Source organism: Carcharhinus amblyrhynchos, chromosome 21, assembly GCF_965287045.1.
Source record: "Carcharhinus amblyrhynchos chromosome 21, sCarAmb.v2.hapA, whole genome shotgun sequence".
NCBI lineage: Eukaryota > Metazoa > Chordata > Chondrichthyes > Carcharhiniformes > Carcharhinidae > Carcharhinus > Carcharhinus amblyrhynchos.
In genome coordinates, this window is record NC_137344.1 from 19375792 (window position 1) to 19400187 (window position 24396).

The 24396-nt window shown below is 42.1% G+C and overlaps 1 protein-coding gene across 5 annotated transcripts in view; it reads right to left on the minus strand.

Annotated features, from left to right (window-relative positions):
- Positions 1-18721, minus strand: part of card14 (caspase recruitment domain family, member 14) — a 113260-nt gene extending 94539 nt beyond the window's left edge. The window contains exons 1-3 of one of the 5 annotated variants that reach the window (XM_080209580.1): positions 18643-18721; positions 3068-3128; positions 2851-2906 (exon numbers count right to left, since the gene is read on the minus strand). The gene's annotated coding sequence lies outside the window, so the exon portion shown is untranslated. Of the gene's footprint in view, positions 1-2850; positions 2951-3067; positions 3551-18642 lie in introns of those variants that run through there. The other 4 variants (XM_080209575.1, XM_080209578.1, XM_080209576.1 and 1 more) reach the window with 4 other exon arrangements.
- Positions 18722-24396: the final 5675 nt, after the last annotated feature.

Consider the following 24396-nt stretch of genomic DNA (forward strand, 5'->3'; position numbering starts at 1 on the left):
AAGCAGTGGTACGGAGGGGACTGATCACCCCTGATAGGTATCACCGGACTGTGATAAGAGCGACCTAGGGGTGGGATCCATTTCACCCACTAGATCAACAATGGAAATGATTGGGGGAAAAAAAAGGACAGAACTAAGATAATTGGAATTCTCTTAGTTTGAATTAATTAAACAGGTTTAAACTGGATTAATTGAACACATCTCAGTCTTGGGTAAAAAAAAAATTGGGCTGACGACAAGGAGAGAATTGAAACGTCAGAATCACAGATTAGAGAGTTAGAAAAGAGAAACCAAACAAAGAAAATAGCAGTATTGTTAATACATCAGTTAGCTGGACTAATTGAACAAGTAGTCACTTCCACTAAGAAGTGGAGTGGGGATAAAAAAAATTCAGAAAATAGAAGGGTGGACATGGAAGCACCCAGAGAGAGAAAGAATAGAGGAAGGGATGGAAGGAGGGACAGAAGATAGTAGTGAAGAGGAGGAGAGACAGTCAGTGTTAAGGGGACGAAGAAAATCAATGCGGAAAAGACACCAACCTGTAAAATATCCAGCAGTGGATCAAAGGCAGAAAGGGGTGTTCCCGGTGATTCTGAAGGGTGGCAGACTGCAATATATCCCTTGGTCAGGTCAGGACTTGCCTAATTTAATTAACGAATTACCCAATATTTTGGACGGAGCCGGAAGGTGGATTGGACAGCTGGAGGCTGGAATGATGGGAAAGAGGATGGCGCTGGGTGACATCAAAGCTCTCCTGACAAAAGTGCTGGGAATGGACCAAATGGCTGAAGTAATGAGACGTGCTGGCATCCCGACTGCAGCCTATGACCCGGATGTGGATGGAACACTAATGGACCCATACCGCCACGACATTTGGCAAGCACTACGGGATATGTACCCCAATCGGATGGATATAAAAACTCTGAGAGGGGAACCGTTGGGTGAGGAAGAGAATGCGGCCGTGTACATAGAAAACCAATTAAGAAGGTGGAAAAGGGACACGGAGAGGGACATTCTGACAGATCCACTAACCAACTCCCTGTTCCGAGCCGCAATCCTAGAAGGCCTGCCGACTTCAGCTAAGGCAAGACTGGAAGAAGTGGTGGGCCTGGATTCGAAAAACTACCGAGAGTTTGTGGATTATGTTGCCCATGCAGTGGAGAGACACCGCAGGGAGGAAAAAAATGCAGACAAACAGTTGAAGGAGATACAACGCAAACTCCTGCAAGCCCAGCTGGAAGAAATTAAAAGTAAGGAAAAGCTGAAAGTGAAAGAAGACCCCACACTCAAGAAAATAGCACCGATGGTGGTGAACCAAAAGACAGAGGAAATACCTGCACCGATGCTAGGGAGAAACGGAGATGGAGGCCAGCCCATCATAACCTATAACATTTCTGCCTTCCCGCTGTCCATGAACCCAGGAGGCTATGGCTTAAATTATCAACACCCTTATGCTTCACAAAATCAGACTGACTGGAATAGAAATGGGAAAGGACACGGAGGTGGTAGGCCACCCTATCAGAATCAGAGAGGACAGGGACAGGGAAATCAGCAGCTTCCAAGGCAGGGACCGCCGCCTGGCCCTCCAGGCGTATGCTGGGGGTGCGGGGAAGCAGGACATATAAAAAGAAACTGCCCACAGAACTCTTACAGGCAGGGAGAAAACCAGCAGCAGATAGGCCAGCAAATGCCATTGAATAACACCCCTGTGCTGCAGGGACCTGTGAATTTTCAGAGCTCCCTATAGGGGGGCCCTGAGAACCCTGAAATGGTAGGACAGTACGTACAAATAACAGATACAGCAGATCAGGAACCCATAATTAGTGTTAGAGTAGGAGGGGTTGAGGTCCCCATGATGATAGACACCGGCGCCACGTGTACGTGCATACAAACAAAATATGCGAATCACCTACCATTATCAAACCAGTTTGTGAAAACTGTGGGGTTCTCGGGGAAAGTAACGTTAACTCAGATGACAACGCCGGTACCTGTCACCATTGGAAGCAAAACTACTCATGTACCTATACTCCCCAACGATAGGATATTTAAAGAGAAACTATATCCAATCTGTCTTACTTAATATCTTGAATAGTTTAATCAAATCATTCCTTACATTTCTATATTCCAGGGATTGAAAAGCAGTTCACCAGATTCTCTATCTCATTCCTGTACTCTGTCTCATCATTGTTTGAGATCTGATCCTCTACAGTGGTGTCATCAGCAAACTTGAAAATTGAACTGGAGGGGAATTTGGCCATATACATTTCCTAGATAACTATCCAGGTAAAGCCCCATGGAACTGTGCAAAGTCTCTGACTCTTAGAGTTTGAGGCACATTCCCCATTAAAAGGCCAGATTTTCCAGGCAATTCCCACAGAAGTCAGTAATGTTCGTCTTTAGTCTTATTCCTGGTCTCTGACAATCTGGAGACTGGAAGATCTAGGCCATTATATTTTATAGATCGGGTGTTGAGTACAGTTAATATTATTTCCTTTTCTTTTAAAACTTACAGGAAAACCTATGTGTGTATTTTACAGTCACAGCACTTAAACAGTTAACCACTTTTTGAATTAGTAAGCAAATTCTTTTAAAAAGTACCTGTTGCAGTCAACCCAGAAAGAAAGAGGAAGCATTCTAACACTCCTTCCCTGGCCGTGACAGTACCCTCAGAAGTGAGAAAGGACATACATAGAATGTACATTTTGAAATGTAATTCAATGAGGCACTGATACCCTTCTATCAACCTGCTTAAAACCAATTCATTATAAATTAAACTTGATAGAAACTCAAGCAGGCAACCATGGAATGCTGGTAAGCAACCCAATTAAAGAAAAATGACTGTGAACTTACAAAGCTCTTGAAGTAGTTTACTGCATTGGCACGAATAATCAAATCCCAGTAAACTGCTAAAGTGAACGAACAGATTAAATTTCCTTCTGGCAAGTAGATTCTACACAAGGATCAAAATGGAAAATGTCTAGAAATAGCTTGATTTAAACATTATCTAAAATGATCATAGTTCAATCTAACAACACGTTGTGCTTAATGAAAAATAGATTTTACTAACCTGTAAACAGGAATACCTTGGCATTTGCTGCCTTCAACCCACGAGAGAGTAACACTTAGTTCTTAGTGAAGATCAAAGGCAAAAGACATATAAAGTAGTTAAACTGGTTTGTCAATAACACTTTAAGGAACACAGATTGGAAAGGGGAGAAAAGCTGAACAATTGATGAAAAAATGGCAGCAATGTATGGTATGCTACTAATACTGTCTACGTTAAAGGAAAGGACGCTCTGGTACAACCTGTTCTTTCTTTCAGCTGTTCACTCTTCCAATCACTATATATATAGTATGGAGAACAAGACCTAAGGGAATTTGGTGTGTAACTACTTGGACAGATGATGAAGCAAGATCTTTGGCATCTTTTTCAGTTTCTCACAGAAGCTTTCTACATTTTGCAGAATGGCTCAGAACAGGGGTGGCACAGTGGTTTGCACTGTTGCCTCACAGCGTCAAAGACCCAGGTTCAATTCCCGGCTTGCGTCGCTGTCGATATGGTGTTTGCATGTTCTCGTGGGTTTCCTCCAGGTGTCCCAGTTTCCTCCCACATTCCAAAAGATGTGCTGCTTAGGTGCACTGGCCATGCTAAATTCTCCCTCAATGTACCCAAACAGGTGCCAGAGTGTGGTGACTCAGGGATTTTCACAGTAACTTCACTGCAGTATTAATGTAAACTTACTTGTGACTAACAAATAAACTTAAAACCTTAGAGAACAACAATCTCCAGAGTGTCATCCACAGCTTAGTGAGTTTAGCACTCGACCATGTGCATCTGAGTAATACATTCAAATCTTAATCCACATGCCTCAGCACACAATCTGGGCTAACACTTCAATGCAGTACTGATGGACAGCTGCACAGTTGGGTATTTCCTTTTGGATGAAAGGTCAAACTAAGTGCATATTCGATCTCTCAGGTAGATATTAAAGATCCTGTGGTACTATTCGAAGAAGGGTAGTGGAGTTCCTCCCCCTTGTGTTCTACCCAACATCTATCCCTCAGCAAACACCTTACACAAGTCAAACTAAAGCAAAATGCTGCAGATGCTGGAAATCTGACATAAAAACTGAAAAGGCTGGAAACATCCAGTAAGTTACATAGCATTTGTGGTCCTTACCCAGGACTGATATAAATTATCGGCTCACTTACTTAATTTCTGTTTATGGGTCTATGTTTTAAACAAGTTGGCTGCAATGTTACAATACTGACAACACTTCAAACAATAACATTAAATACTAGTAAGGTGGTTTGGGATGTCCTGGGGTTGAAAAATGCTATATAAATGCAAGTTCTTCCTTCCTTTTCATTCTAAATATAAGTGTATAAATTGGTTTAACTGGTCACATGGCCCAAGATACACATGAATTGGGCCTTGAGCCCCATTTGATTTGTAACCACTGGGAAAGTGGAGTTAATGTGTATATTCAGCCACAATCTTATTGAATGGCACTGATGACCAAGTGATTACTTTGTCAATTCCCATTCCTTATGTGTGGGATTGGAGTTATAGAACCAGGGAGTGGTTTGAAAACAAGAATAAGAATTTTAAAATATAGGCATTGTGCTATGAAATCTATTCATTTGATTTCTCTCTGTGCTATGTAAGCTTGTAGTCTGTGCAGATAGTAACTTTTTAAAAACTCATTCATAGGATGTAGGCGGCTGGACCAACATTTAATGCCCCTTCTTGATTATCCTTGAACTGAGTGGGTTGCTAGGTCATTTCAGAGGGCACTTAAGAGTCAATTACATTGCTGTGTATTTGGAGTCACATGTCGGCAGACCAGTAAGGATGGCAGACTTTCTTCCCAAAAGGACATTAGTGAACCGGGTGGGTTTTTATGACAATTGATAATGGTTACATGGTCATCATTAGACTATAGCTGCAGAATTTTATTGAATTCAGATTTCACCATCTGCCATAGTGAGATTCAAACAGAGCATTAACCTGGGTCTTTGGGTTACTGATTCATTGAAAATATCACTGTGCCACCACTGCCCAAGATGTTCCACTGCTCATTCTGTTGGAGTGATGTGTTAGGTCACCAGATCAATTCAAGGGTCAGTGAGCAATGTTTCCTGAAAAGTCAGTTTTTAGTCACTCTGCCAGCCAGCAAAGATCCCAGGTAAGAAACAATGGAGGTGGGTCAGGGAGAGATCCCAGTTAGGAAAAATGGAGGAGCAGAAAAGCAGGCTCCAATCAGGGAAAGGGTAGCAGATAGCAACCTTTGAGGGAAATGGGCCTGAAAGAAGTCCAGAAAATCCACAAAAGACAGCTAAAGATCTGTAACTTCATACAGGGGGCCATCGGGGCCAGGTACCACCCACCACCCCCCCCACCTCCCCCACTGAAGATCTGAAATTGTACTTGTTAGATGATGCTGGAGTGTACTTGGAAATGAAATCCAGGGGAATTTAATCTCAGAAAGAGGGACTGAGACCCCTCAAGGCGAGTTGCCATTGAAACCACCTAAGTTGGGGTGACCGTTAAGCAGGAAGGTAAAACAATTTACAATATCTACCTTACATTCTAATATGCATGGTACATATGAAGAACACACAAATTAATAGGCAAACTATGGTCGAATACAGCACACTATGCAATAAATGGCAGATACAACCAAAACAGATTCCGCTGATTTCTCAACAACCTGCCCAGATGTTAGCCACACTGTTAACTAGAGAAGAGGAGATAAAAGCACTTAGCTGCTTTGAGGTTACCTGAACTGTCAGGCAGAATTAGGAGGCTTATAAAAAGTGTGGTTAGGAACAATAAGAGGTACTTCAGATGTATTCAACTGTGAAGGGAAAGATCAATAAACAAATCTCAAGCATGCTGTGCAAAAACTATTATTGTCAATCGAAGGCTAGTTCAAGATATTGGACTGTGAAATTGAATGGGAACAAAAAACTGTAGAGGACTTGAAAAGACTTCAAAGGCTGGCAATGGATTTGATCTGTCTAGGAAGGCTCTGAAACTTGAAACAAATTCAGTGTTACAAGAATAGGCCTGACTGAACAGCTGTGGGGAGGAGAATTGCCCCCTTCCCCCAGGTGAAATGACTTCTCCTGTGAGCTGGAGGACTTTCAAGGGGTCTTCTGACACCTGCAGCTACTTAGAGAGAGAAAGGGGAACCCTCCTGCAGAATGGAATGCTGTTGTGATTTGGAAGCATGCAAAGTGTCCAAGGCACACGCAGACTAAATCGAGCAGGCCACTTCAAAGTTGTCACAGTACACAGAGCAGAATGAAGATGTTAATCATTGGGCTACCTGAAATTAACATACCAAGAGTCATGTTCAAGTTTCCTAGGGCTAAAAGGGACAATTCAGCCATGAGACCTCCCGTCCTGGGGGGAGAGTCCTGAGATCAACTCCTTCCCTACCTAAGCACCCCCAACACCCAGATTCCTCAGGGTCCTTTTCTCTGCAGGCTGGCAGCAGCAAAGGGACAGATGGGAACTCTACTTACTTCCTTGAACCCTCCCCTTTGGGGTCTACCATGCCAGGACCACAAATGTCAGAACCATCACCAAAGCCCACACTAGTGCAGTTTCTGCTGTGGAGGTGGGTGCATGGGGAGGTTGCAGAATCAGGTTTCCTGCCTGCTAATGAAATACAAATCAGCGTGGATCAGGACTGGCACAGGGGTGAGGGCGGATGCAGGTGAATGGCGATGGGTTTGCCATCTGGTGGAAATCCTGTTTTAACCCCAGCGTCCAATTTAGCCGGATGTCGGGATTCCCACCGGCATCAAATGGGGCCAGTGAATCCGATCCACTCCCATACCTTCATTTACACTTCCTCCAGGGTCTGTGAATCTAGTGCACAGCATACTCTTTAAAAATCACATTATTTGGCAGTATTTGTAACAGATGGTGAGCTGGACTCCAAGCCTTAGCAGTGTAAAGGCGATGGCTAATATTGCCCTATTTATTGCACACTGTGTGGCTGATAAAGCTATCAAGGACTTTAACATTATAAATGGTTGGACAGGCTGAGAATGTTTCTACTTCAGTTTAGGTCCAAAACTAAGGGCCAAAAAATGCAAGGGAGTGAACAATAAGGGGAAACTTCTTTATTTGGAAGTAGTTGAGGCAAATGGCTTTTGATCCTTTCAAAATGAAACTTGGTGAGTATATGAGACTGAAGAAAATGCTGAAAGGCTGAGATGAGATAGATAGCATAGAAGGAGACTCCCATGGAGTATAAACACCAGCGCAGACACATTGGGCTGAATGGCCTGTTTCTGTGTTATGAATTTTATGCAGTTCTATATAAACATTGCAGAATTTCCACCAAAAAGAAAAGCAATTTTTGTACCTCACGACATCCTCAGATTGTGATAAGGTTGTTATACCAAACAAAAGTTCAAACAAAGATTCAACCAGAGTTTCTAAATGCTACTCTTATGATTGACTTATCTAAACGGGGCCAGACTTTGGGGTGCAGAGCGATCTGGGTGTCCTCATTCATGAGTCACAGAAAACTAGCATGCAGGTACATCAGATAATAAAGAAAGCGAATGCAATGTTGGCATTTACAGCTAAAAGAATATAACATATAGGTAAGGAAGTACTGTTGCAACTTTACAAGACATTGGTGAGGCTGAACCTGGAGTATTGTGCACAGTTTTGGTCCCCTTATTCAAGGAAAGATGTAACAGCATTGGAGGCAGTTCAGGAGGTTCACTAGATTGACTCATGAGGGGTCTGTCGTATGAAGAGAGATTGAACAGTTTAGGCTGACACTTTCTGGAATTTAGCAGAATGAGGGAAGATCAAATTGAGGTATACAAGATGATAAAGAAGATGTGGAGCAGATGCTTCCTCTTGTGGGGCATTCCAGGGCGAGAGGTCATAGTCTTAGGATAAGGGATAGCAAATTTAAAACAGAGTTCAGGAAAAACGACTTCTCCCAAGCGGTTGTGTATGTGTGGAATTCGCTACCCCAAAGTGCAGTGGATGCTGGGACAATGAGTAAATTTAAGGAGGAGCTAGACAGATTTTTAATTGATAATGGGTTGAAGGGTTATGAGGAGAAGGCAGGAAAATGGGGAGCACATCTGTCATGATCGAATGGCGGAGCGGACTCGATGGGCCGAATGGCTTAACTCTATTCCTATATCTTATGAACGTGTGTTACCTGATACTCCAATTGAACCATAAAGCTAAAATTCCCATGATTTTAAAATGTCGTTTTGTCTTTAAGCTCACAGGTGCAGCAGGAACAAGATATAACTTTTATTCACATTTTCAGATCATTTTTTCCCAACATCCTTCTTTAAAAGCCCCCTCCATATGGTTAATCATTACAACTTCACAACTGTGCTAATCATAATGCATTACAGATAACATGAAGGGGATATTTTAATAAACGCAATATGATAATTGGCAAAACTCTAGATATCGATGTGTTAAACGGTTACTAAGCAACTGTCTCATAAATTGAAGTTACGTTCAATTTACATCGCAAGTTGCTTACCTTCCTCTTTAACCCTGTTAATGTCTAGTTGACGTTTCAGTTTTTTTATGAAGAAGTCACATCTTTGGTATTTTGTTTGCCTGATTCAAATCTCCTCTTGTATAGAATGTTTAGGATATCGTTCTATTGAAAATAAGCCAAATGATGAGGCTTCCTCGAAGCAGTGATATTCGCTAGGAGCAGAGAATATTAGTTGTAAAGCTCCCTTGGGTGAGTCACTTGATGTGTCTGATGGAATAATGAAACAGAGCTGTTGAGTTCCTGATCTATTTCTGCTTTCAGCCACATTTACCAGTATTTTCTCACTTGAAGCTTTAATCAAGAGTGCTACAATGCTAACTAGTAATAAATTATAAAATCTTTGGGAGCATTGGAAAGATAAAGGTAGTCATCTGCTCCTCAAGAATCAGAAGGTACATTCCTGGGAATGCTTTTATTTAATTCACAAACTGCAATCCACTTTTGTTACTACAAATCATGGATAAAAAAATCAGTGCATGGGTTACCATGGTAGACAGCTGACTGGAGGACTATGAACTAAAAGGATCAATGACCAATATAACTGGCACAGAGGGGTAAATAATAAAACCAAAGCACTAAAAATAGTATCCTTTTCATGTGACAAAATCAATGTGACTTTGCGTATAGGCTGCTCAGGAAGACTGATGTATCAGAATGGACTTCAGAGAGAAAAGTAAGGGTGACTCTTTGATAAATAGATCAAAAACATGCTGCATCTTTTTAACCTACCCTTCAACACTGGACAGTTATAGGATTGAAAGAATACTTAATCAATTTCAAATTAACTACAATGATATTTATTATTTCTCTTGTATTTCAAATTGAAATTTGAACAGTTCAACAAATTTCTTGAGGAAGTATTTTGGATGAAGATGCACTTGGCTGATAAGTTATAAAATGTAATAACTTTGCCCACAACACCACAAGCGACTACTCTTCAAACGGAATTAGTTGTTTCAGAAGCATATTTGAACAGCATGAGGATAGGAAAGCGTTACATAAATAAAAATTATTTCAATTCCCCCCTTCCTCTCCAAATGACTTACTCCAAAATGTGTTATTACCCAGGAATGGTCAGGCAATAACCATCAGGACTCATTCTGGGTTGAAGAATTTCCATATTTAGTAATAATTTCACAAGACCTTCTTGCAAAGCTAATATCTTCCTTTAATGTGGAAATGAATACTTAGCAAAACAACTGGAGTGCAAGAAAACAAATTCCACACCTAGTTTTATTCAATAGTAACTAGAAATGTTTAAAATCAAACAAAATCCACGGATAGAATCTGAGCAAAACCATCCTAAAATTAAAGATACAAAACTGAAGATGTTGCAATGATATTTTGATTAAAGCAGTTAATGATTTAACACTCTACAATGGCATTAGTAGTATACAAAACTATATTTTTTCTTGTTGGTTTATTACAGTGCTGCATTATAATCAAAGTCCTTTAAAAAATACTCTACTATCTGCTTCACCATTCAATGCACTGCTGGCTGATGCCCTATGTTCCATTGACTTCAATTCATCTCAAACTCTGCTGTTTCTTTTCTAACTCACACCATGTCCCAGTCACCGATTACTCCTGTGCTCGCTGACCCTGTTAAGTAATACTCTGATTTTAAAATATTCAGCCTTGTTTTCAAAACCCTAAGATGGCCTCGCACCTCACCATCTCTAATCTCCTGCAGCTGTACATACTCTCCAAGATATCTGCGCTTTCCCAATTCTAGCCCTCCTTGGCATTGCTGGTTTTTGATCATCTGCCAAAGCTCAAAGCTCTGAAATTCCTACTTTAAACATCTCAACTTCGATTCTTTTCTACTTTAAGTTGTTAATTAAAACCTACCTCTATGATCAAGCTTTTGGCCATCTCCCCTGTATCTCTTTAAGTAGTGTGATATTAAATTTTGTTTGAAAGTGCCCTGTGAAGAGTCTTGCGATGTTGTACTGTGTTAAAGGTGGTATGTACATACAGTTGTTGTTGTTGCTCTTCACGAGGTAGTGAAATGAATGAATTAGATAGTGTGGTGTTAGGGGATACTCTAGCGGGGGCGGGGGGTTGGTGCACATTAACCTCAACTCCAATGTTCCTGAGTTTGAGAGGGGTAGAGATAAGGGTGGAGACTGCTCTCCATTCCTGTCTTGCCAACACTGCTGCTACATATTGAATTACAGTGTAAATACAAAGAACAAAGAACAACCCAGCATGGGAAACAGGCCCTTTGGCCCAACGAGCCCGCGCCGCCATTTCAACAAAGCATTTTCCTACACCTACCCTGCCCCGTGTGTATGTGAATGGTACCCCTAATGTAGCCAGATTCAGGGGAGAATAGTGTAGGGTCAATTTGGTACACCAATCAGCCTAAGAGCACATCTTTGGGGTGTGGGAGGAAACCCACGCAACCACAGGGAGAATGCGCAAACTCCCACAGACACAGGCCCGAATCCATGTGTCTGCACAGCTAGCAGTGATAGTCACTGAGCTGTTGTGGTGCCCGTCTGCTGGTCCAGGATTAAGCACACACAACGACATGAGGCCACTCTTGAAATCTCCAAGAGCAGCCCACGCACGACCCACTGTGTGCATGCCCCTCATTTGACAACAAGGTGGACCGACACCTGTGGATTAAAAGAGACAAAACATTAACCTGTAATATTACATTTCCAGTGTCGTCCCGAGGCTCTGACCCTTTTTAATACCGTCTTCTATAACCCTCCATCCCTGTTTCACTCATGTGTCTATCTAAGTAAACTTTAAACAAGTCCAACGTGCCTGCCTCCACCACCTTACTTGGTAGCGCGTTCCATACCCCCACGACCCTCTGCGTGAAAAACCTTCCTCTAGTATCCAAATTATACTTCTCCCCCCTCACCCTTAGATCGTGACCTCTCGTAATAGTTGTCTCCAATCTAGGGAAAAGCCTGCCACTGTTGACTCTATCCATACCCTTCATTATTTTATACACCTCTATCAGATCCCCCCTTAATCTCCGTCTTTCTAAGGAGAAGAGCCCCAGTTTTTCCAATCTTTCCTCGTAACTCAGTCCTTCTATACCAGGCAACATCCTGGTAAACCTCCTCTGCACCCTCTCCAAGGTCTCCATGTCCTTCTGGTAGTAAGGTGACCAGAACTGGACGCAGTACTCCAAATGCGGTCTAACCAACATTCTGTACAACTGAAGCATTAGATGACAGCTCTTATACTCTATACCCCTTCCTATAAAGGCTAGCATTCCATAAGCCTTCTTCACAACCTTCTCTACCTGTGTTGACACCTTCAGAGACTTGTGCACCTGCACTCCCAGGTCCCTCTGTATTTCCATACTCTTAATCGGTCTACCTTTTATCATGTAACTCCTCCCTGCATTATTCCTTCCAAAATGCATCACCTCGCATTTGTCAGGATTAAATTCCATCTGCCATCTATCTGCCCAATATACCAACCTATCTATATCCTGCTGTATCACCTGACAATCTTCCTCAGTATCCGCCAATCCTGCCATCTTGGTGTCATCTGCAAACTTGCTGATCACACCACGTACACCCTCTTCCAAGTCGTTTATATATATTACAAAGAGGAGAGGTCCCAGTACTGAGCCCTGCGGCACACCACTGGTGACTGACCTCCAGCCAGAAAAGGACCCTTCCACTACTACTCTCTGTCTCCTGTTGCCCAGCCAGTTTTCAATCCATCTAGCTACCTGTCCTTGTATCCCATGTGCCTTAACCTTCTCTACCAGCCTACTGTGAGGGACTTTGTCAAACGCCTTACTGAAATCCATATAGATGACATCAACGGCTCGTCCATCGTCAACTGTTTTTGTCACCTCCTCAAAAAATTCTACCAGATTCGTAAGGCAAGACCTCCCCTGAACAAAGCCATGTTGTGAAACCCCTAATCAGCTCGCGACGCTCCAAATGCTTATACATCCTATCCCTAAGAATTTTTTCCAATAATTTTCCTACCACCGATGTCAAACTCACTGGTCTATAATTACCAGGGTTATCCCTACTGCCCTTTTTAAACAGCGGTACCACATTAGCTACCCTCCAGTCCTCTGGGACCTCACCTGTGTCCAAAGAAGAGACAAAGCTTTGCGTCAGAGGCCCAGCAATTTCATCTTTCACCTCCCTAAGCAGCCTGGGATAAATACCATCAGGCCCCGGAGCTTTATCTGTTCTTATGCTACCTAAAACCCCTAACACTTCCTCCCTCATAACGGATATTTCCTTCAAATGATCTACAGCTCCCTCCAAGACATTACACGACACCAAACCCCTCTCCTTCGTGAATACCGACGCAAAGTATTCATTCAGGATCTCCCCCATTCCCTCAGACTCAATGCATAGCTCCCCTCCTTTGTCCCTAAGAGGACCAATTTTCCCTCTAACCACTCTCTTGCTCCTAATATAAGAGTAAAATGTCTTTGGATTATCCTTAATCCTATCAGCCAAAGCCATTTCATGCCCTCTTTTTGCCCCTCTAACTCCCCTTTTAAGCTCCCTCCTACTCTCTCTATATTCCTCCAGCGCACTCTCCGTTCCCAGTTGTTTTGACCTAACATATGCCTCTCTCTTCTTCCTGACCAAGTCTTCAATACCCCCTGTAATCCACGGCTCTCTAATCCTGCCTTTCCCATCCTTCCTCTTTGCCGGCACATGCCTATCCTGCAACATTATCAGTTTGCCCTTGAAAGCCTCCCACTTACCAACCGTGGACTTGCCAGCTAACAACCCCTCCCAATCAGTGTCCTTCAGCTCCCTCCTAATCCGGCTATAGCTTGCCTTCCCCCAGTTCAGCACCCTCCCCTTCGGACGGCACTCATCCCTTTCCATTTTTATCCTAAAGCAGACAGACTTGTGGTCACTGTTAGCCACATGTTCGCCTACCGCAACCTCAACCACCTGCCCCGGCTGATTACCCAACACTAAATCCAGTACAGCCCCCTCTCTAGTCGGGCTAGGTCTGACAGGTCAACCCTTTACTTTGCAAGCCTGTATTCCCAGCCCATCCATCCCTCTTGGAAACATTCTACATAAGGCCCGTGTTCAAGTTCAGAATCATACTGCTTTTCCTTGTGGAGACTGTTCGTTTTCTCACAGCATCCTTCATTAACTCACCAGACAGCCAGGTAAGTGCCATTTGAGCATTTCAATCGATTATTACTTATTGTAACCAGGCATTTGAAAAGAACATGCACCCATCATCACATTATTTACATTGTCAACAGTCAGAGGTGGCATGAAACCTGCTTCAAGTCACAAGTGATAAATTTAAAGGAATTACCAGACAGATCAGACACAAACTCAAATAACAAAAATGAAAATGAAGGCCATGATTCTCCCATCTGTGCCCGCCACTTTTCTGGTAGATCTGACTGGGAGACGCCATGAATGGGGATTTACACATGCGCAGGGAATGCATGCACATCTCCTAGACCATGCTGGAAACCGGCAGGAAGACAAGTATGTAACTTAAATCGTTTTTAAATCTATTTTAAATATGTATATTAGTTAATTATTGGGATTTTTTAGATCCCGATTGAATGTCCCACCCCACCAGCATTACTTTATTCTGCTGGGGTTCAGACTAGCTCCCCACATTCGGGGAACTAATGGGACAAGCTGCTGGAATGAAGGTGGGGGCAATCAGGAACCCCCCCTCCCCGGTTTGGTGCCCCCTAGCACTGCCCAAGGGGCAAAGTTCCCATGCCCAGGGCTACCTTGGCAGTGCCCACCAGGCAGTGCCAACAGGGTGGGGCCTGTTATGGTTGGGACCAAGGAGAATCGGTGGAGGTGGGGTGTCCCGCTGCCACTCTGAATTGGGGTCAGCCTGGGATGGAGGGAGGGTAGCAATTGGGACGGGCTGGTGGCGGGGGGGGGGGGGGGGGGGGGCCTGGGCATGGGGGTGCTTCGGGGCAGTGGGGAAGGGGTGGGGCCAGGGCTGGTCTGGGAATTCTTATGGGGGCAGCGATTGGGCCATGGGGTTGCTGGAGGGGCAGCACTACGGGGGTTCCAGGCTGGCCAGCAAATGGGAGATTGACAGTTTGGGGCCACTGCATATGCATAGAGGTCCAGAACTGTCAAACTCCGGCGTGAATAGGCCCTGCTGTCTCTGCGTTTTTAATGAGATTCATAACTGAGACCTCTGCATTGCGCAGAGTGTGGAGATTCGGGTGAGAAGCTGATCTGTCAGAACAGTCATGATCTACAACAGTTTTGCCGCCAATTCAGCACTTTTGGGAGACTCGCCCCCGAAATGTCTTTTCTCACTGTTCGTGTCTAACATAGGAGAGCACATTATTCACATCTGTCATGAAATGAAGACTTGAAAAATGATAGATTTCTACACCCATTGTTCAATGCTGTGGCGTGCACATTGTACACTGTCAGATGTAACAAATAATAAAATTTGTCCAAACCATTTATGAAGATGTTCTAATTAATATGTTCCTAAATTACTTATGAAAAGGTTAGCTGTGAGGGATCTAAAGAGTTAAACATTTTAAAAACTGCGCTTTCCACAGAGAGTTGAAGTTTGATGGTTTGGCACAAAATGTGGACCTTGGGGTCACATGGTTGGCAAATGACATGAAAAATTGAGCCAGCATGTCTGGGCTGAGATACAGTAAGAAGTCTCACAACACCAGGTTAAAGTCCAACAGGTTTATTTGGAAGCAAAAGCCAATAGCTTTCAGAGTGCTGGCTGCCCCACTCAGGTGAGTGGGAGTTAGCTAGCATGAAAGCTAGTGGCTTTTGCTACCAAATAAACCTATTGGACTTTAACCTGGTGTTGTGAGACTTCTTACTATGTTTACCCCATTCCAATGTCGGCATCTCCACATCATGGGCTGATATAGCCAGGCCTCCCATAATCAAGACATATGAAACTAGAGACTTTAAGGTCTTCGTCAAACAAGCAAAGGCATTCAGGCACACATTCAGCGTTGCCAGGGGAGAAGCAAGAAAAGGCAAGACATTGAAGAGACAACGTCAATTGAGTCCAGACAATGTAGACTATGCGTTGTTCACATAATACTAAATGACCTGTGCTCTGGTGACCTATATATGATGTGGAGAATGTTACTCCCGTGTAGCCACAGGCACAGCATTTAAGAACAATCAAGAACCTTTGTAATAAACTCTTGAAGTTATCACCTTTGTCATCATTGTCACACACAACAATATGTGGTGTCAGACACACTGATCTGCTTTCTTTTGATAATGTGACAGATTGAAGGTGCCTTGTTGTGGTTCAAGGCATTAAAGTGTTTATTACCAATGATAAATAGTTATTTGCAACCAAGACTCTGATAGAACTAAATGTGCAACTATTCTCCACTCCCTGGCTTCTGTTGAGGATCCTGGCAAAGACCCTTGCACCCAATTGGCTCGGCTTCTCAGCTTGAAGCTCCATAGCATCTGGCCTGCTCACGTGGCCCTCAGGGATCATCCCCTTAAAGGGGCTATGCAATCACAGATGAGAACAATCACTGACAGCTGGAAAACACTGAAGAAGGATTAGAGTTTCTACTGCTTTGCTGGTCTGCTTGACAAGTCATAAAACAGTCCAAGTCTATATGTTACTGAACCTTGGCGGGCCGGGAGGCTGTGGAGAAATTAGAATCCTTCACATTCCGGGAGAGGGATGAACAAGACGACCCTGAGGTACTATTTAAAACACTGAACAAATCAGCACGCCTGTAATAAGTATAATCATGGACAGACAAACTTTCAACACTGCTAGTCAGAAACCCAATGAATCAACACTGTCTCAACACTGAAAATTTTGGCAAAAAGGTGCCAATTCAGTGCTCTGACTGACAAACATTTAAGAGGCAATGTAGGGTATGGAATACCCAGCCACACTGTGCGTAAGCAGCAGCTCTGCAAAGAAAACTTAATGTTGGAATCTCTCATTTGCCATTAATATTTGCATGTTTTATGAACAGGCCGAGAGGAGCCCTAAATGGCTGTGCAGAATAAAACACATCCCACCCAAACTGCAACAGCTAACACCCACAAAAAAGAGCACACGCTTTGCATTTAACAAGCTCTGCGACAACTGTGGTAAATGGAATCACTTTGCCAAGTGTTGCAGATCAAAGCCACATCAACCAACGATGATCACAAGACCTGCTGCAGCCATCTACCTCTCCAAAGCTCAGCGTCAAAAAACAAAGTTTTTGAGCTAGAGATAAATCGAAACCATGAGCTTCTGGAAACACACTGCTGAAAAAGTGTTGACCTCATCACCGAAAAGGATGAGCTATTCACAACACCCAATGTTGCTTAAAACAGTGTCAAACTGAAAGTCAAAACTGAGACTGAGGGACCCAATGCAGAGCGGATGAGGAAAATGCCCCTAGAAATTATGGGCTTGCATATGTTCTGTATTTGAGTTGTTTTGGGGTTATAGAATCCTTGTGAAATTCCTGTTTATTGGTTTAATGTTCTTACAGAGCTCGAGAGGATCTTTGGTACAGCCTTAAGAGTTCGATCCTTTGCATCTGTACTAAGTCTCCCAGATAAAAAGATCAGTAATACAAATGGGAAAAAGGCTGGACAATAGACTAACATTTGCAGATTAAGGAATATCCTTTGCTCATGGATTAGTGATAAGCCCCCCTCCAAATCGGAATTGGTATAAAATCTGGATAAAAGCAAATTACTGCGGATGCTGGAATCTGAAACCAAAAGAGAAAATGCTGTAAAATCTCAGCATCTGTAAGGAGAGAAAAGAACTGATGTTGCGAGTCATTCCAGGTTAAACAGCGTTTCACTTGCACCTCTTTCAATTTGGTGTGTTGCATTCACTCCCAATGTGGTCTCCTCTATATCGGAGAGATCAAGTGTAGACTGGGTGATCACTTTGCTGCGTACAGACTGAAGGTGCTCAATCAGAATCCTGACCTTCCGGTTGCTTGCCGTTTTAACACACAATCCTGCTCCCATGCCCACATGTCTGTCCTTGGCTTGGTGCAATGTTCCAGTGAAGCTCAATGCAAACTGGAGGAACAATATCTCAACTTCCGGCTAGGCACTTTACAACCTTCTGGTCTCAACATTGAATTCAACTTCTGAATCTGAACAACTTCAGATGATTTACTCTACCCCACCTCAGCCCCCTTTGTTTTCATTCTATTTTATTTTTTATTGTTCTCTACCTTTTATTTCTTTATTGTCTTTCTTTACTCTTCTCCTCCCATTCTTTCCCCCTACTTTATCCCCCTTCCCTTACCTTTTTTCCCCCTTTTCTAAATTTTACCTTTGTCCCATCCATTCTCCTCACCCCCCTCCCCCTGTCCAACACACACATCTTCATCCCCTACCCGCGCCCACCCCGCCCAACCAACACACACATCTTCATCTGTCACAGCTTACCCTCTCATTTCAGCTTCCCTGCCGTTTAGCCATTCACACCCTTTATTCTCTCAATCGACTACCATTAGCAGCCTATTCCCCTAGTTTCTGTGGCTATGACTCATCTTTCATTCCATCACCCTGCAGTATAAATATCTCCCACTTTCTATGCCTTTTAGCTTTGACAAAGGGTCATCTGGACTCGAAACATCAGCTTCTTTCTCTCCTTACAGATGCTACCAGACCTGCAGATGTTTTCCAGCTTTTTCTCTTTTGGTATAAATGGAATGTACGTCAATTGAATTTTTGGCTTGTTTACTTCAAGCTAAATTGGATACATTTTGTAAAGTTTGGGACCCTTGTCTTAAGATTCTGGGCTCCACACTGTCAAGGTTTTCCTTAAGTTCTGTCACCTGTGAGCTTGGTTGTGCAACACTGAGGCAATTGTGGCTGTATCCTGTTATCCTCATAGACCCCCATCCTTCGATATATCCGTTTATTGTGTGATGGGAAGCACCGGATACAATGAATAATCTGATCCAACTGTGTTGGCAATTCTTTTTCTCTTTCCCTACTTGTATTTGTTTGAAAATGACCCTGCTGTGCTGTATCAATCTTTGAGTTTCTTGCATTTTTTGGTAATAAAAAGCAAACATTTTTAACTAAAATATAATTTAAGAAAAATATTCAAACTCTCTCCACCTTACCCTTTCCAGCATCAACTTTTTAAATGTTTTGCTTCCTGTCCACTCTTTTCTTCCACTCTCCTTTCAGTCTTTAACCTTTTTTCCTGTTCCAGTCTCAGTCTCACCATTTCTCCTGAAACAACATACAACTTTTAATGAAGATTTTGCTTTGCACTGTCACACACACAATATTGTTATTTATAACTCCATTAATGCCCAAGGACTCTACGCTTAAATTGTTAAATATCCACAGGGCTAAACAGCATTTTGCTTCCTCTTAAAAAGATGTTTGCTTCTTGTATAATACTTTAAAATAATGAGCTGCAAGTTCATTTGGCTTTTGTATCAGTTACAAGTAAAGAGATTAAAGATACAGATTTAAAAAGAAACAGATTTATAAACATTTGAGATACCTTTCTTACTTTCTCTACCCTTCAGCCAATAGAATTATGCAAATATTCAACTAAAAGCATCTCTCGTTAGCAAAATGGAATTGAAAACTCACTGGCATGTTGCTCTATACTCCAACACCAAATTCAAGTTTTGACCTATTGTTTGTTTTTGTGACTAAGGATGTCTGTGTTGGAACACCAACCAAGCATCCTTAATCTTAATTCTCTATCATTCACTTGCACCACACACAAGCAGATCTTTCTATGTATTTTCCGTTTCCACTTCTTGTGCATAATGTCCTTATGATCCATCTCAATAACCACCTCTGAATCCCCCACTGTCAACATTTTTGGGGTTACCATTAACAGAAACTCAACTGGATTCACCGTGTAAACACATTGACCTGCAGAGCAGGTCAGAAGCTTGGAATACTGTGGCAAGTAACTCACTTCCTTACTCAACAGAACCTATCCACCATCTACAAGGCACAAGTCAGGATTGTGATGGAATATTCCCCAATTGCCTGGATAGGTGCAGCCGCAACAACACTGAAAAAAGCTTGGCACCATCCAGGACAAAGCAGCCCGCTTGATTGGCACCACATCTACAAACATCCACTCCCTCTACCACCGACGCCCAGTAGCAGTAGTTGGTCCTATTTACAAGGTGCACTGCAGCAATTCACCAAAGATCCTTAGAAAGCACCTTCCAAATCCATGATCACTTCTGTCTAGAAAGACAAGGGCAGCAGAGACATGGGAACACCACCACCTGCAAGTTCCTCTCTCCAAGCCACTCACCATCCTGACTTGGAAATATATTGCCATTCCTTCACAGTCGCTGGATCAAAATCCTTCAATTCCCTTCCTAGAGTCATTGTGGGTCACCCCACATGACATGGACTGCAGTGATTCAAGAAGGCAGCTCACCACCACCTTCACAAGGGCAACTAGGGATGGGCAATAAATGCTGGCCAGCCAATGACGTCCATGTCCCACGAGTGAATTAAAAAAATAAGATTGCTGGTGCAAACTGATTTATGTGGCGAATCCACTCAAAACATTTCAGGAATGCTCATATTCATCACATACAGGACCTCTACAGACAGTGTGTTTGTATTTGCATGTAGTGAACATTAGGTCTGAGAACTGGAAGGGCCATTTAAACCCATTGAGACTGCCAGTCCCAGATGCTTGTTTTTTCTTAATCATTATCCCTCAGGCATTTAGCTGGAACATCTATAATTCAAAATAATATGCACGCATACTTCTAGTTCACTTCCTGTCATCACATTTCATCATTATGAATTCCTATACCCATACTTATAATGTAAATTGCTTATTATTACAACCAAGTCCGATAGGTTGAATAACTTGCTGTCTTTGACTTCTGAGGTTGCTATAATAGAGTTTGAATTTTAAAAAAGTACTTGACCGTATGTAAAGTTACATGAAGAAATAGGTCAGCCAGATTTCATGTGTTATCAAGCAAAGAGTTGGTTAGATTGTTAAAAACTCACTCAGGTAAAAGTATTATATATATATGTACACACACACATACAAACAAACATCAGAACACACATCTATCGTCAAAGTTATCAAGATCTACAGCATAATAGATAGGGGTTCTTTAGCACCCTCCTTGTATAATGAGGTTTGTTTGCCCTTCTTTGTTCTGAGTTTCTGGAGGAAATCTAATGGCCTGCTGTCTTCACTTTTTGCAGAGTTCAGACAATGGCAGGTGTAAAGTCCACTGTGAACTGCGTAGACATGTCCCCTGGTAGTCCACATCAGAGGCTTCGAGAAGTTTGGCCAATTTGTAGGTCAAGTGGCTCTCTGGGGGGAGTTTTCCCATCACCCCTGCCATGCAAATCATGGCAAGGGGTGGGGGGTGGGTGCTAACCATGTTAAGGTCCATTGACCTCAGGTGGGATTTTCTGGTTTTGGAGCGAGCACAGTTGGAAAATCCCATCCAGTGTCTTTGCAGTTCTAGGTATTTCTTACCTGGAAAAAATTCTAATCCATTGCACCTGTTGCTGAAGCCAATGATCAATATTCCACATAGCACACAATATATCGTGACACTATCCAACCTAACGCTCCACTCACAACCTCCCATCAGTGGTGACACTACAGCCTCCAGTTGCTGGAGGATGGATGCCAGTATGTAGTTTTCTCCTCAAAACGATAAGGTTCACAGTGTGATAGGCAGATATTTGTAGATTATTAAATGTTGTAGTAATTATTGTTGACATTAATTAAAATATACTTAACAGCACTTGAGTCTCCCAGCTGCCCTTGAGAATCTAGGTTACATTTGGAGAGATCATTCAAAGTTGCATTAAATTAGGTAAAATGTTTGTGGTTATGATGGTGTCATTGGAAGCGGGAGCAACTTGAGATGAACTGCCACTGTGCATCAATAAAGCTAACTGTCAGCTTGGCTCGGTAGTAGCACTTTTGCCTGAGGCAGAGAGTTCTGGTTCAAGCTTGAATATATATTATAAGATAATGCTTTAGCAGTGTGGGACTCTTGCATCATTGGGAGTGCTGTCTTTCAGATCGGATACTAAACCAAAGCCCTATTTCCCTGTTGAGGTAGATGTCAAAGGTCCAAAATATTCCTTCATTCACAACAACTAAAGCAGATTAACTGTGCATTGATCTTGTTGTTTGTGGGATCTCACCATGTACAATAATCTACTGTATTTGACTGGATAAAGACAATGATTACACTTCAACAGTAAATAATGCATTGTTTGCAAAGTATTGAAGCTATAAACAGTACTGTGCAGTGGCAAGCTTTTTATGTGACTTTATTCCGACAGTGTCTATTAATACCATAAATACATTTCATTACAGTACATTTATGAAGGTTTATCTAGTAGTGCTAGTTTTATTCAATAGACTATGGCACACATGCAAGTTACATTTAATCTGACTTCATAACGCAGATGTGACTGAGAATTTCAAAGATAAAAAAATGAATTTGGTAACAGAATACGTATCCATCAAAAGGTAAGCATGGCTATTTCTCAAGATTTATCATAGAATCTAGAGTGCAGAAGGAGGCCATGTGGCCCATTGAGTCTGTGCCGACAACAATCCCACCCAGGAACTGTCCTATCCCTGTAATTCCACATACTTACCCTCCTGATCCCCCTGACATTAAGGGGCAATTTCTCATGGCCAGTCAACCTAACCTGCACATCTTTGGATTGTGGAAGGAAACCCATGCAGACATAGGGAGAATGTGTAGTTCTCCACAAAGACGGCCACCTGTGGCCAGAATTGAACCTGGATCCCTGGCACTGTGAGGCAGCAGAGCTAATCACTGCACCACCATGCCACCCCAAACTCACTACTGGACACCATATGTATAAGTTTAACTAGAAAACCTAATGAAGCAATAGTTTTTGAAGAACATTGTTCATTTATGCAATTGTACAGGACAAGGTCTTTAGATAAAGAAACATAGTTACCCACTTTTCCCACACCGGACCCCAGAACTACACCACCACCACCCCCCCTACCCACCGCCCTTTCACAGTCTTAGGACATTATAGCCATCATGATTTCTCAAGGACATGTTACTTGGTTGCAGCCCTAAAAGAAGGCAGAGCATAATTCTGAAAATGACAGTATCATGATCAATACCTTAAACGCAATGCATTGAAGATGCCATACAGGTCTTGCTGATGTTTTAGGATTTAAATGGAAATTACTTGTATACTAATTGCATTTGCAATGATCAGATTTGCACCAAAGCAAAAGTAAAGGAAGAAAAATACAGAGAAACAATATATACAGCAGGGATTTGCATCGGATTGGGCTTGGCTGTACATCCTGCTGAAATGTTCCATTGCTATGGTTTCAGATTGATTAGGTTGCTAGGAAACAGGGTTGAAGCTGTCTCATTTTAAAACTTTCTAAGATAGCTCTGCAGGATGTTAATATGAGTGGAGGATATTAATTTTGTGCAGCAATTATTATCAAGGTGTCAAAATATTACATAACATGATTGAAAAATAAATTATGCTGGATTAATAGAAGCAGATTTGAATTCAAAATTACACAGAATATACTCACTTTGCAGATTTTGTAACACATGTATGTTACAAAGGTTCATATTTGGAGCTACTTCCGGTCACCAAAAATACAGTTAGCTAATTCACAGACCAGAACATGTACTTAATGCAATATAAATGACCCCTTGTTGTAACCAAGGTCTCTTTCGCTGGATCATCTTTTCACTTCCAGGCTTATATCTCTTGTTAACAATCACGAAGACGCTTTGAGAACTGATCTCTGTAGTAAATCAAACCTACTGTGTTTCCCAGCTGTATTCCTTTGTCCATGTGAAAGTGACTTTTTCCAACTACCTCAAAACATTTTCTGATCTGTGCTATCAGCTGACTCATTCCCAATTAGTTCCATTTATTACATTACCAGACAGATCTTTTCATACTTTCAAAAGCTACTGGATAATGAAATCTCAATCCATATGATTAATTCAATCATTGCCATTGTTAAACGTAACATAAACGTGAAGAAATATTAAGAATTTTGTTTTTAAATCAAAAGAGATGATAGATAGCATCTGCCCAAGAGCGAAAAATTGTGTTTTAGTTCTTTTTAAAGTGTTCACCAATTATGCTTTGAATACTTATTCTTAACAAACTGCATCTGTGATCAGATGTAGAAAGCCTGAATGCCACAATTCTATGGCAGAGCCCAATACATGCCCCACATTCTTGCCAGATGCTGAAGAAAAAAAATACAGATATCTTGGACCAATATTTTATTAATTGTCATTTTGTATACAAGTACATTAATATGTCATATCTTTATGTGAAATTCAAATCTGCACAACTTTGGTGATGGGTAAAAGACACACTTAATCTGACTTCATTAAACAGGTGTGACTGAGATATTCTTTAAAAATAGAGAAATGTAAATTTGGTAATAAATTACATAGCCATCAAAAAGTAAGCAAGAGTATTTTCTCAAGATTTAACTAAGAAGCAGAGACTATTGGTTAAATGTTGAAATTTCTGGGATGTGAAGGTCTGTATCAGAGATATGGTTATTAAAGATATTCTTTAATCTTTCTCCGTGTTCTTTTACAATTTTAAACTGGTGATGTCTGCTCATTGACTCCCCAGCCAGAAAAAAATGTCTTCACTTATTCCACCTACCCACCCCCCACCCCCCACCTAAAATTATTTCCAGTGGCACAGCGGTTAGCACTGCTGTCTCACAGCATCAGGGACCCAGGTTCAATTGCTGGCTTGGGTTACTTTGTGTGGAGTCTGCACATCCTCCCCATGTCTGCATGGGTTCCTCCAGGTGTTCCGATTTCCTTCCATGATCTGAAAGAAGT